General features: G+C 41.0%; 1 protein-coding gene across 11 annotated transcripts in view; it reads left to right on the forward strand.

Moving 5' to 3' along the window:
• Positions 1-5,510: 5,510 nt before the first annotated feature.
• The window catches only part of sipa1l1 (signal-induced proliferation-associated 1 like 1), a 97,321-nt gene continuing 90,696 nt past the window's right edge, over positions 5,511-12,135 (forward strand). For 10 of the 11 annotated variants that reach the window (XM_051071792.1, XM_051071788.1, XM_051071794.1 and 7 more), the window contains exon 1: positions 5,513-5,981. The gene's annotated coding sequence lies outside the window, so the exon portion shown is untranslated. Of the gene's footprint in view, positions 5,982-12,135 lie in introns of all 11 variants that reach the window. The other variant, XM_051071795.1, reaches the window with a different exon arrangement.

Here is a 12,135-nt window from a genome sequence, read left to right on the forward strand (position 1 = left end):
TGGAGGCAGGCCCAGGCAGGAGGGGGAGAACATGTAGCGATTGCAGGCGCACAAACATATATGCAGACATTTAAGAAACTGGTGGAGCTTCAGAGCATCAGAGTTGGATACCTTTTTCCTTTCTAATATCTATTTTTTTCATCCTCAGCCCCCAAATCCTATCAGAGTGTGGCCGTATCCTGGCCAACCACTGGCTTGCCTCTTCCCACGTTCCCCCCATATGAAGTTGAAAATCAAAAACATAACTCCAGTGTCTCCTCAGGACAACCAGTGTTATTTCTGGTGAGGAAATGTTCAGGGTGCGTTCGTGTGCACGTGTAGTGGGGGCGGTTGGTGTGACTGAGAAGCGGTGGAGGAGGAGGAGGAGTGTGTGTGTGTGTGCGTATATAAATGTATATATATATAAACGCATGTGTACGTGCCCCCTATGTACGTGCTTGGACAGGGTCCAACTCCAAGGGCGCTGTGATGTCATCCTCCCACCTCTCTGCTGTGTTTTCACACCAGTGTGAGTCACGCCGCACCGGCTCTCTTTGTGGGGGGGGTGTGTGCGTACAGTGCCAAACGGGAGGTATTTTGAACTTGAATTCTGTCTGCGCCTCTGCCTTTTCAAACATATCTTGAAAGTGTTCTGTGTAAGTTCCTGTACTCCACAAAGAGATGCTGGGATTGTAAGGATCATAGCGCAGCATGGCTTTTGACAGGCAGCTCAGATGTTAATCCTCTGAGAAACCACCTGCTTCTTCTCTAGCAGTATGTTTTCTTCAACATATAAGTCTCTTCATAAGTAATACATGTCTGCCTGGTAATGGAGTTTGCATGGAGCATGCACAGTTATAACCAAAATCCCCATGGGACAGACCCATCTAGGGCCCAGTAGTTGAGGAAAGACAAAAACTTTTCACAACCTTTTAGTCCTACAAAGTTTCCACAGCTGCATAGAAAAGAAAATCAGCAAAATTTAGTGAACAAGAAAACAAATAACAAAACTGTTTTCTTTTTTCTTTTTCTTTTTCTTTTTTTTTTTTTGCATGTGTAGCTGATTTTTCATCATCCGCTGCCAGACTGAAAGTGCATGGTAAGACTTGAGCTTCCACAGTTGCTTCAACCAATCATCCATCACATTCAAGGTCATGGTATCAAGATGATCAGGTTTAAATAAATAACAAAAGTTTCAATGACAGTGACATTTGTCCTACAATTTGGTCCAAATATTCATGATACCCAGTGAATGAATTCTAATGACTTCAGCAATTCCTTTTTCTCTTGCATGAAGTTGAATTTGAATGAATTGAATTGAACACCAGTCTCAGCTGTACATTGTGTATGCTGCAGTGTCCGCATATTAACACTCCAAATTAAGATGGTGACGTTAGCATTTAGCTCAAGGAACAGCTGTGCCCAAGTCCAGGCTTACAAAACTGACAGTGTGATTGCAGACTCCTCGCCTTGTTTCAGTGTTATTTGTGTTACTTGAGTTTCTTTTTCATGAGCAGTTGGGTGCATTGGATGATTGTATTCATGAGCTTGTATGAGGCAAGAATCCAGTTTCTCCCACAGTCTTTGACAAGGTGTGAGGGCTGAGAAAAAAGACTTTAAAAAGTTGTCCATCTCTTAGTATTTGCTGCTTCTTCTGAAATATCAATCAGACAGAACATCATCAGTCACTGTTCTCCTCCTGCCTATTCTAAAACGTCTGCCACTCACTCAGCCGGGCGGATTACCCTGCCAGTTTATCCTCACAATAACAGTGTGCAACAAAACACTAATTGCACACATACTCCAATCAAGACACAGTGCTCTCCACTTAAAAAAACAAGCGCATCAAATTCTGTCTATTTTCAGAGCACACTGTCTGCATTACGCCCCTTAGTAAAGAGGACAAAAGAGCCAGTGTATGTGAAAACAACTTGTCGCCTTTCTTCATGTCAATCTCTATTAGTGTAGGAGCGCCGCTTGAGTGGAACTTTGTGAATGGGGCCCATTCTTTTCATTCCTCTGCTTCCAGGGGCAACACAGCCAGGAATTCCTCTGCTCTCCCTCTCTGGGTTACCACGGTCACGTATCCAATAGGCGGCCACCCCACGTCTGACTTCACTTCTTGACATCTTAATATATCTCAGACAGAATGGAACAGTCGGCTGCTGTGGCGTCACCTCGCTTGATGCTGTGATGTAAAGGGTATTCTGTAATAGACTGTGGGTCAGAGACTGAGCTTTAAAAACAGCCTTCTCTCATTAAGATTCCTTCTTTCCTCACAGACCAGTCTGTCAAACCACCAACAGAGAACATGAAAGATAATAGTGGACGTGTGGGCCAAGGTGCCACAAGTGCAAAAGCTTTGACTCTCCCTATAGGATACCTCCTGAATTCAAATCTAAGCAGGTTTTGAGTATGTAATGTATCCATTTTGGAAAAGAGGTAATTATAGTCAAGTACATAAAAAATGGGGAAGCTACTCATAGCTGCAACACTAAGATGAATAAGTAGTGAAACATTTCCAGGAAAATTTCCCTTTGTTTATGTTTAATTGGTTGTGGAATTCCAAAGATGCAGTTATACTGAAAACAACTAACAGCACAACGAGTATACAATACAATTAGTGCATACTGTATGCAAATGATTTTGTAGTATGGAATTGGGACAGTTTTTTGCTCAATGAGAGCTACGTCCTAATTCCACCTATCTACAAATTGTAACTGCATTTTGAGAATGTAGAAAAAGTCAAAATCTTTTGTACCCTCTGTTAGTATGCATGCTAGATTTTTGACTGTACCTTGACGAACATTGTTGTTGTCTAAATGGAGCTGGAAAAAAGTTCAAATACAGTGTGTAAGATGATGAGACAGCTCCCAGTCTTAGAAAAGCATCTAAAACATTGAATATGACAGTGGATATAATGAAAGTTTTTTAGTTTTTGTCCATCAGTGCACATGATTTATATACCAGTCCTGTACACCATATTAGTGAAGGCAATGACTAATCCACATTAAAAACAGCTTCTTTTGTTAATGTAATTAAAAATTCAATGTTATATACATATATATTACTTTATTAGGCTGTATAGAATAGAGATGTAGCCAAAGTTTTTACCTTCACAGTCTTGAATTTCAGCTGCACACTCAATGAAAATGAACTAGAAAAAGAGTTTTGACAGCAAGAAATGGCAGCAGCTGGTAAAGTGTTTGTTGCATCATTGGTACACACATGGAAGAACATGCACACACACACACACACATGCACGTACGCACACACACACACAAGCTCCCCTGCATCAGGAATCATGAGTATTTTCAGAAGCTGCACTTACAGCCTCTGCTCTGCGCAGAGACTTTTCCCTAAGAATGCTGGGTAAATGTACCATCTTTTAATCTTACATGACATTACAGTAGTTTAGGGTGTTTGGAAAAATCCTGTTACACTGTTCTCATAAACAAACTGATTAAAGACACAGGACTCTTTTCAGGCAGTATAAACCTTATAGATGAATGAAGCTGTTCTGCCATCAAAGTAACTGATGCATCGCTGTTTTAACGCTGTAGCTAGCATGAAATTTTCGTAGTCATTGATTGTTGGTGATGTATCTTTTCTATGCTTTAATCCATACTGAATTGCATTCTGTGGCTAACCCAATTAGACTACTTGAGCTAATCCTGGGGGAGCAGTTTTTCACCAGAGAACAATACAAGCCGCCCACACAAATATCCGCCCCATGACAGAATGGGGTGGGTAGTGTTAAGACCCATAGAGCTGCAGGAATAGAGTGGTTTTAATGACGGTAATCTCTTTTCCTTTGTCTTTATTAGATTGTTATGTAATCCTGGATGACATTTCAGAGTAATGGATGCATAGATGGAAAGTGGAAATAAAAGAAAGGCAAGGGTAAATGTAGAGAGAATGACTAAATGAAGATGAGAATATGAACTACTGTCATCGGAACCAGAATTAATAATTACAGAGCAGAAAAGACAGACAGACTTTGAGAACAGAGAGTACAGAGGACAAGGTTGTAACTATTCACAGGTGATTATGTAGGAGATAGAGATGAATTCCTGTGACTCCCGTACTATTCACCCACTCCTGATGTTGGTACCTGCTGAGCTGCTTTAATTAGGGCAGTGTTCCTTCTCTTATCTAATTAAAATTTCATGCTGAAATAATTAATGTATGTGAGGAAAGCGAGCAGGTGGAATTTGCAAAGCTGGGCGTATAGTATTTAAAAAATAATCAGCCCCTTCACATACATACAGCAAATATGTCTTTGTTATTGTGTATTGGCATCTGATATACATTGATAACATATTAACGATCCAGGTTACTTTATATTTAATTGATAAATACATTTATATTTGCTGTTCTCAAAACTTTGTGTCTGGTATCTTTAGGCATGTAGGATGTTATATGTTTGATGGACATCGGGTGAGAGGTGGGATACACGCTAACCACTGCACCACCGTGCCACCCATGTTCGATGTTATAACAGATACAAAAGCTGTTGGTTGGATGCCATTATACACATTTTAATAAAAGAACCTCACTGGTTATGATTTTAAGGATGCTCAGATGCACTTTTCATCTGGCCACCAGATAAACAATGTTGGAATAGTAAAATCCTTAGATACTTTTACATTACTAGAGTATCTAAATGTTCTGCTACTTTATTCTTTACTTCTACTTTTCAGAGAATTAGGGTTCAGGTAACAATGTTAATGCAATAATATTAATCCAGTGGGATAATATGTAACCGTATGTGTAACACTCACAGGAGCCATTCTTTCTGCATAAAGAGAACTTTTACCTTCAACATAACTAAATCCAGCTGACTAAATCAATTATTTGTGTCTAAAATTTTGAATTTTAGACTTTATTTAATAAGGTAGTGTCACGAAGAGCACTGAGCCCTAAAAACAAGAAACATTCAAAGTTAAACAACCACATGTTTTTTCTATGAGTATGAGTATTTGTTGCTGTTACTTGAGAAAAAAAGTCCTGAATGCTTCTTTCACTGCAAATAAATAAGATAAATCAAGTGTGTCTGAGACACTTTCAGCCACTCAAGTTAAAATCCCGGCATAAAAGCAACCCTGCAGCAAAACAGCTTTAAATGGCATTGAACCACTGTAACCCTGTTTAGTGACTTCTTTGGAGCAATTTGGCATTTGCCCCTGACAAACACAAGCTGAATGTATGTTCTCCATCCTGTCTGTGTCATTCAACTGTGTGTACAAGAGGTATAACAATAACAAGTACATAGTCATTGTTAAAATTTACTGCCAGTCAGTGTGAGGGTTGTATTTACTCCTTCTCACTCCAAAAAACAACAAAAATATGGAATCTGCCCGGCAGTGGTCAAACTTTTGCATAAAACTGCATGTAGGCTCTGATGGGCTCTCCAGGTATTTTGCTGTACCTTGATGCAAACCGCAATAGGTGATGCAACACCAGCCCACCGTGGTTTCATCACTTGCAGTGTTCATCATCAACACTCCAACCTGCCACACAAACACCAGTTGCTCGCAGAGACGAGCCCATCAGATTTTGTTGCCACAGCAACGCTTTCCCTCTCTCCCATCCTTTCACCAGCAGTCTGCTCGTCCGCTCTTTTCCCTTCCACTCTGCCCTTGTATCGCGAGACTTGCGCGGCTTGGAAGGCAAACGCCACGGCGCTCATTCGTATCGCGTGAGTAGAGCCTGGAGGAGTTGAGAGAGGCGGTGACCTCATCGTCGTGGCGAGGCGGAGCGAGTCGCAGCAACTTTTGGATGAACTTCTGATTTGAACAAACCGAGAGTCGGTCGGTAGAGTGCACGGACAGCGGCAGACACAAAGGTGAAGAGCCCCAGAGGTTTTTCTGCTAAGAAATCTTTACAGCCGATTTCTTTTATCCTGTTCCGGCCGCGACGGTTTGTGTATACCGGTGACTGACTAGCGAGAGCGTTATTTTTTCCTCTCGAAAAGGGCAACAAGGTGGAAATTAATAAAGGTGAGTGCGCTGCCTCCTCTGCTGGTCTTCTCATTGACAGTAACATTATCAACACCGTTAGTTTTGGAGAGCAACACACGAGTTGTTCATGATCATTTATACATTATCTCTTCATTTTCTGTCTTTGGGTTAACGTTCGTGGATTTCAGGTAACGCTTCGGAGAGAAAACTACTGAAAAGTTTAGCTAAGGGTCCGGTAGCCTTAGTTATGTTACTCTGTGCTGTGTTCATTTTCTGATTTAGTTTGCTGTGTTTTAACGAGCAGTTTATAGCAATCACGTCGTTAGCTAAACGTTTCTTTTTGTGTAGCTTTTAGCCACCACTCAGTTAACATTTCGCTCTCCGTGCCTCTCCGCAGCACAGCCCTCAGTTTAAAATGTAGACAGCGATTCACCGTCGCTCTTAGAGAAACAGGAAACCTTGCAAATGACCATCAGATAAAGGTAATTGTTTAGTGTTAGTCCCTGCGTGGCTGCTGCATAATTGGGATGGCTAGCTGCCGCCGCTCTTGTGGGTTTCCTGTCCCTCTCAACCGCGCTGTCCATCTTTTTTTGGTTTGTTTTTTACTTGTGAACGATGCAGATGTCATACTGACTGTGATTTATTCACAGTAGATAAATGCTGTCACATTCCTGGGGGGAAGCAGCTGTTTTTTCAGAAACTCATGCTGCAAAGTCATGTCTTTTTGCAGTGCATTTTGTTGTCAGGCATATGACTGTGTTTGCAGGGGATGTTTGGGCTTTTTTTGCTGCCCACTTCACTAAAGCTCTGTAAGGTGTGGATTCAAAGGTGCAACCATGTGTTAGAAAGTTTAAGACTTGCCAGGCTTTTTGTTTATTAAAATGTCATAAAATCGTACCTAATTTGTTCCTGCAAAAAAGCAATGCACACATAGGAATTTTCAGCAAATCATGCATCAAGTTAAACCTAAATTTCTGTCTAATGCTCTGTCAAACCCGTCTCATTAATCAAAATGGCCGTCTGTGTAGTCTTGTCAGATTTGACTAGTGATGTAACACTGCTACATCTAAATGATGAATTTGCCATAGATGCTTTGATCATTAAGCAATTTAACTACAGAATGAGCAAACCCCAACAATGGTTTGGATAAATTAAGACTCCTAACTCTCACTAGAGTTTGTTTATATGTGAATTTATTAATCCATGCTTGTGTCTGAGCTCTCCTCTGCCCTAATGACACCCTGAGAGGGTTTTTTTTTTTATTATTATAATGGCCCCCCTGTAGTTCCTCTGTATTCTGTTATTGCTACCATCTCCACCTGTGGAGTCTATCCCCAGGCTACCAGCTTCAACCCTCCGGGGGGCTTACATACACACACAGAAACACTCTGATTCCTCCTTTGACAAGTCCTAAATGGACATGTCAAAGAGATCTCATCTCTATTCATCGGGTGGCCAGGGTGGGTCATATTCTCAAACACAACAGCAGCATTAGAGATATACCCCCCCAAGACGGTATTTCAACTTCTTTGTCTGCTTTGCTTTGGGTACTGCAGCCGCTGCGTCAAACCCCCCACTCCCCCCCAAAAAACTCTCATGTATTAGCAGTCGAACATCTCATGCCATCAGCCCTCCCTCATCGGTGTCTGTGAATGCCAAGGCTGAGCAGATCTGGGGGCTGTGTCGCATTTACAATATTAAGTAGGCTATTGAAATCGAGTGTGTAGGTGGAGGCGCGCATGTTCTGTAACACATGTAGCTGTCGAATTAAAGGGGAGGTGGGTAAAAATGAAATGTAATGTAATGTAAAAATTCCAGGGTTGCCGACGGGCAGTTAAACGATTGTCAGACAGTGTCTGGGGTGCAGAGCAGCTGGAACATCTTTCCAGGTGTTCCTGGATTAAGCAGCTGGAGTTGGCTAAAAAGTTGTCTTCGAAAGGGCTTCAACTCTCTCCATCCTCAGCACAGTGGGGAATCGTACTGGAAGTTTCAAATAAAGAATTTCCCTGAGCCTTAGTTAGTGTTTGCAAGCAAAATCTTTAGGTTTAAATCTGTATCAGATACACTGTGGATGTGGTCAGTCCTTCAGAAAGCCTCTAATGTGTAGCCTAGGCCTATCTGGGACAGGGAAGGTTTTTGGCAGTGCACACAGAGAGAAATCTGGCAAATGGAAAGTCAGGAAAAAAGAGGACATTTCAATCTCATAGCTGGCCAGCTTGCACTTTCAGTGTCTGCTTGCAGTACATCACTGACAGAAGCTGAAAATTCCTGTTTACCTGTTTATGACCTCCCATACTAGCCTCACTATGCCACCCCCCTTTCCTTACTCGGTTACTTTCTTGCATCTCTGCATCTCGTCCTCCCCTTCTGTCTCACTCGTGTCGCTCCTTCTTTACTCTCCACCTCCCACGATTCCCTCCTCCCTCCTCCCTTCTCTGACAGTGCCTTTTCCTCTCGTCTTCCTTCCTTCCTGTTGTGGAAAGGCATGCTAGGACTCTGACATTCTCATCATCTCTGTCCACATCGCGCACCTTATCTCTCTCTCTCTCTCTCTCTCTCTCTCTCTCTCTCTCTCTCTCTCTTTCTCCTATTCCCCCTTCCTCTCCTTTGTACTTCATTTCTCCTTTTTCTTCTCTCTGTGTTTCTGTGTCTCCCTCCCCTTCTTCGCTGTCTCCCTGAAAGGCTGGAGATTGGAATGTGAGTTCCCTGTGTTTGAGGTCTTGGGGTGGGCTGTCTCTTGAGAAACACCAGAAGAGAGAGAGATACTCTTTAACAGTGAATAGGTCACACTGCAGGGCAGAATGATTTAATGAAACTATGAGGCTCCAGCGAATCAGGAGTTTTCCTGCATGAAGAATTTAAAGTTGGCCATCCCGCTCAAATGCTGTGCAGATTTTTACCACAACACCTACTTCAAGACTGTTGGGTTAAATATAACACCACCAATTGCACCAAATGTAATTGTGACAACATCAGGATGGCTCTAGGATGCTAACTAATTAGCACTGCCCATTGTAAGCATGAATCACACTGCAAACAAGATATGGTAAATTTGTCTGACAGTAAACAGAATACAGGAGGAAAAAATCTGAATGATGGAAGGGGTAGTCAGTGGCACTGATATTATGGATCAATGCACGTCCCTCTCGAGTGTTGACTTTCCTTTGAACAAACTGATGGTTGCCTGAAGTGACGACACTGCCAGAGGAACTTGTAATAGTGATATTCACCACTTAACTGGGCACGTCTGGCCATTTTTGCTGAAACAGCAAAATAGTATAAATATAAATATAGAATATTTTTATATATTCGAAATGATAAGAAAGATAAACCCTATCCCTGAAGACTTGAGTACAGCCTTTTTAAAAAGCCTAGGTCTGTGTGCCCTGACACATTTGAAGTGCAAGCCAGCACATTGTTTTCATTTAACAAACAGCCCTTGCGGTGTTTTGTCAGATATGTGAAATTGCTTATCTCTTTTGATCCACTGCCTTTTGCGGAGATAAATAAATCGGAAACCCTGTTGAGGCTTTCAGTTGATGATGTCAGGGCCTTTCATAGCAGCCAGAGAAGGAAAGAGAGAGAGCATAAGAAGATAAAAAGAAGACACGGTTCATTTTAGCCATTCCACCTGAGGTGAGGGCACTTACAAGCAAAATCGGGTCCTTTTCTCGATCTCCATTTTCTATGCTTGTGCTTCTGCAAAATAACTTCTTAATTAGGGCTGCAAGAGTGGATTATAGCACATGAAAGCAGTGTGGATTATAAAAAAAGCTTCAGATTTCAGTTGTGACAGATGAAAAAAAATCTATAAAAACATCATGAAACAATGACTAGGCAGGCTAATCCATGCAGAAGTAAACAGAAGGAACATACTGTACAGATGGAGAGCACTGAGAGAGAGAGAGAGGACAGCCTAGATATTATGGGAACAATGCTTACATGCTGTCAGCTGTTGAAGGAATCATAATTCTCGTAATAGTACAAGCCTGGGTGGACAGTCAACATCAGAGAACAGCATAATGTTGAAGCCTAAACTTTTGCATAAAGAGGGAAATATAATGCAGTGTATGTGGCTATTTTGGACAAAACAAACACTTGTCTACAGAATTGGATACAATAGGTTAGTAGTCTTGTAGTTGTGTTGGAGCTGTTAGTTGTGACATAGTCAAAGTTACAAGTCAATTAAGATAGATTTTCATTCAAAAGTGGCTTGTGGAGAAATGTTAAATCCCCCTTAGCTGAGTATTAAGGCCCAATTAGGACAATTAACAACAATGGGAACCCTCTGCCCCAGCACAGCAAGTTGACATAGCTGGACCTTGAGAGATATTATAGTATTATACATCTGGCTTTGTGATTCTTTCCCCTGACCAGGATTTAATGTGAGTTTGACAATGCTTGTCTTTTGTAAACACATATACCGATAATAACTATAGGAATACTTTACAATGAAATAATTATTATCATAACTTTGTAGTAGTTATTGGTGGTGTTTTCTGGCCTACTCTTCTCAATCAGTGAGAGGTATATGTTGTTATGTTGTTCCAATAACTGCCTGCACCTTCACTGTTTGGAATCAGCTGTATAATTACATCAACATTTGTGTCAAATCGTCAGCTTTGCACATGGCAGCTCTATGACATGAACAGTCAAGTGTACGTTATCCTGCATGAAACATGGGCTAGTGTGTGGAATTGATCATTCTCTGAAGATGCACTCGAACCTGCCTCTCTTCAACTCCATGACGACATTACAGGAACGTGAACAAGCACGAGAATGTACGGGAGCATTGCCGAAATTCCCACCAACTGCCTTGCCATCTGTTTCCAAGCAGACAGAGCTCTCAAATTTCTGTCTTGCTGGATGACTAAAAGGATGTCGCTACTGTTGGCTGCCTGGGCTGGTATTAGTGATAAAAGTGCTTTTCTGACCCCGTTGGATTTGTTAATTGCTGCTGTCTCTCCTGTGCCTTTTTGGGAAAATTGGTGTGAGTGTGTGGAGCTGCAACCTGAAATTTATGCAAGCTATTTGTCAGGAAATTACATAGCTATTCCAACTCTCAAGATGTGATTTGATTGAATTTCTCTTACAGTGTGGTGTTATTGGCTTTGGTAGAATTAATATTTGCCAACTTGGGCTTATTTTCCATCCTAGCATTAACTATAATGTTTTACACGCTAGGTGCAAATTCTTTAGACTTAAGATGGGCTTAGCATGATGGTTACTAAAACCTTTAATATTGCTAATAGCTGAACACTTGTAGTCAGATGTCATCAGGTAAATTCCAGTGCAAATTGTGTGACTAAGTTTTGAGAGCAGCTCAGCCTTTTGTTTTGGGGGTGAGAACGTATCAAGGGTTTGAACTTGTCGCTCAAGCACTCTACAGTAATTCATTACACAGCAATCTCTCACTTTTTGTTTATACATCCAGCTTTGATTACGTTCCACAGACTGTGAAAATGTGTGCTGTTATTACCATATTTAATGATTATCGTGTCTCCTCTCTGTCTATGATGGCTGACCCTGCCTTCAAGTGTGGCCTTTCTGAACAGCTATTACCATTCACGCCTTCAGATGTGGTCAGACAACATATTGTATAAACCAACTTTTTTCTAACTTGACCCTTAGTAAACAAATGTAATATAATTACTGTTGGAAAGAGACACGAGACAGTATATGTTGGCTCATTTGTCACACAATTGAATTTGGTGGTTTTAAAATGACTTTTTCACATTCATTTTCCAAATTGTCTCCATTTCATTGTGGCATTTAAAGTGTTATATGAAATCCTAATTGTGCATGAAATTATTTATCAAATCTATTTAGGTTTAGAAAATGAAAGAAAGAAATGTGTAAATAACCTAATATTTAAGTACAATGCACTAATTGGCATTCTAAAAATTTAAGCTCAACTCGTGTCGGCTAGATTACAAATTTGCTGTTAAGATAGCTGTCTGCCTAAATGTTTTGCACATTGCTCTCGGGCTAACAGGAACAAGAAGTAAAAGTTCAACTCAATAGGAGATTTGTTAGACTCAGTAGAATCTGGATGTGTTAGATGGGATCAATCACTTCCTACTGTTTTGTACAGTATGAGCCATTTTGTGTGATGGTGAAGCACCAACCTGAAAGCAATTTGTGTAGTGTGACAGAACATACTCATTACCAAAGCTGCTTTAGTCATCCTGGA

This window comes from Lates calcarifer, linkage group LG7_1 (assembly GCF_001640805.2).
Source record: "Lates calcarifer isolate ASB-BC8 linkage group LG7_1, TLL_Latcal_v3, whole genome shotgun sequence".
Taxonomy (NCBI): Eukaryota; Metazoa; Chordata; class Actinopteri; family Centropomidae; genus Lates; species Lates calcarifer.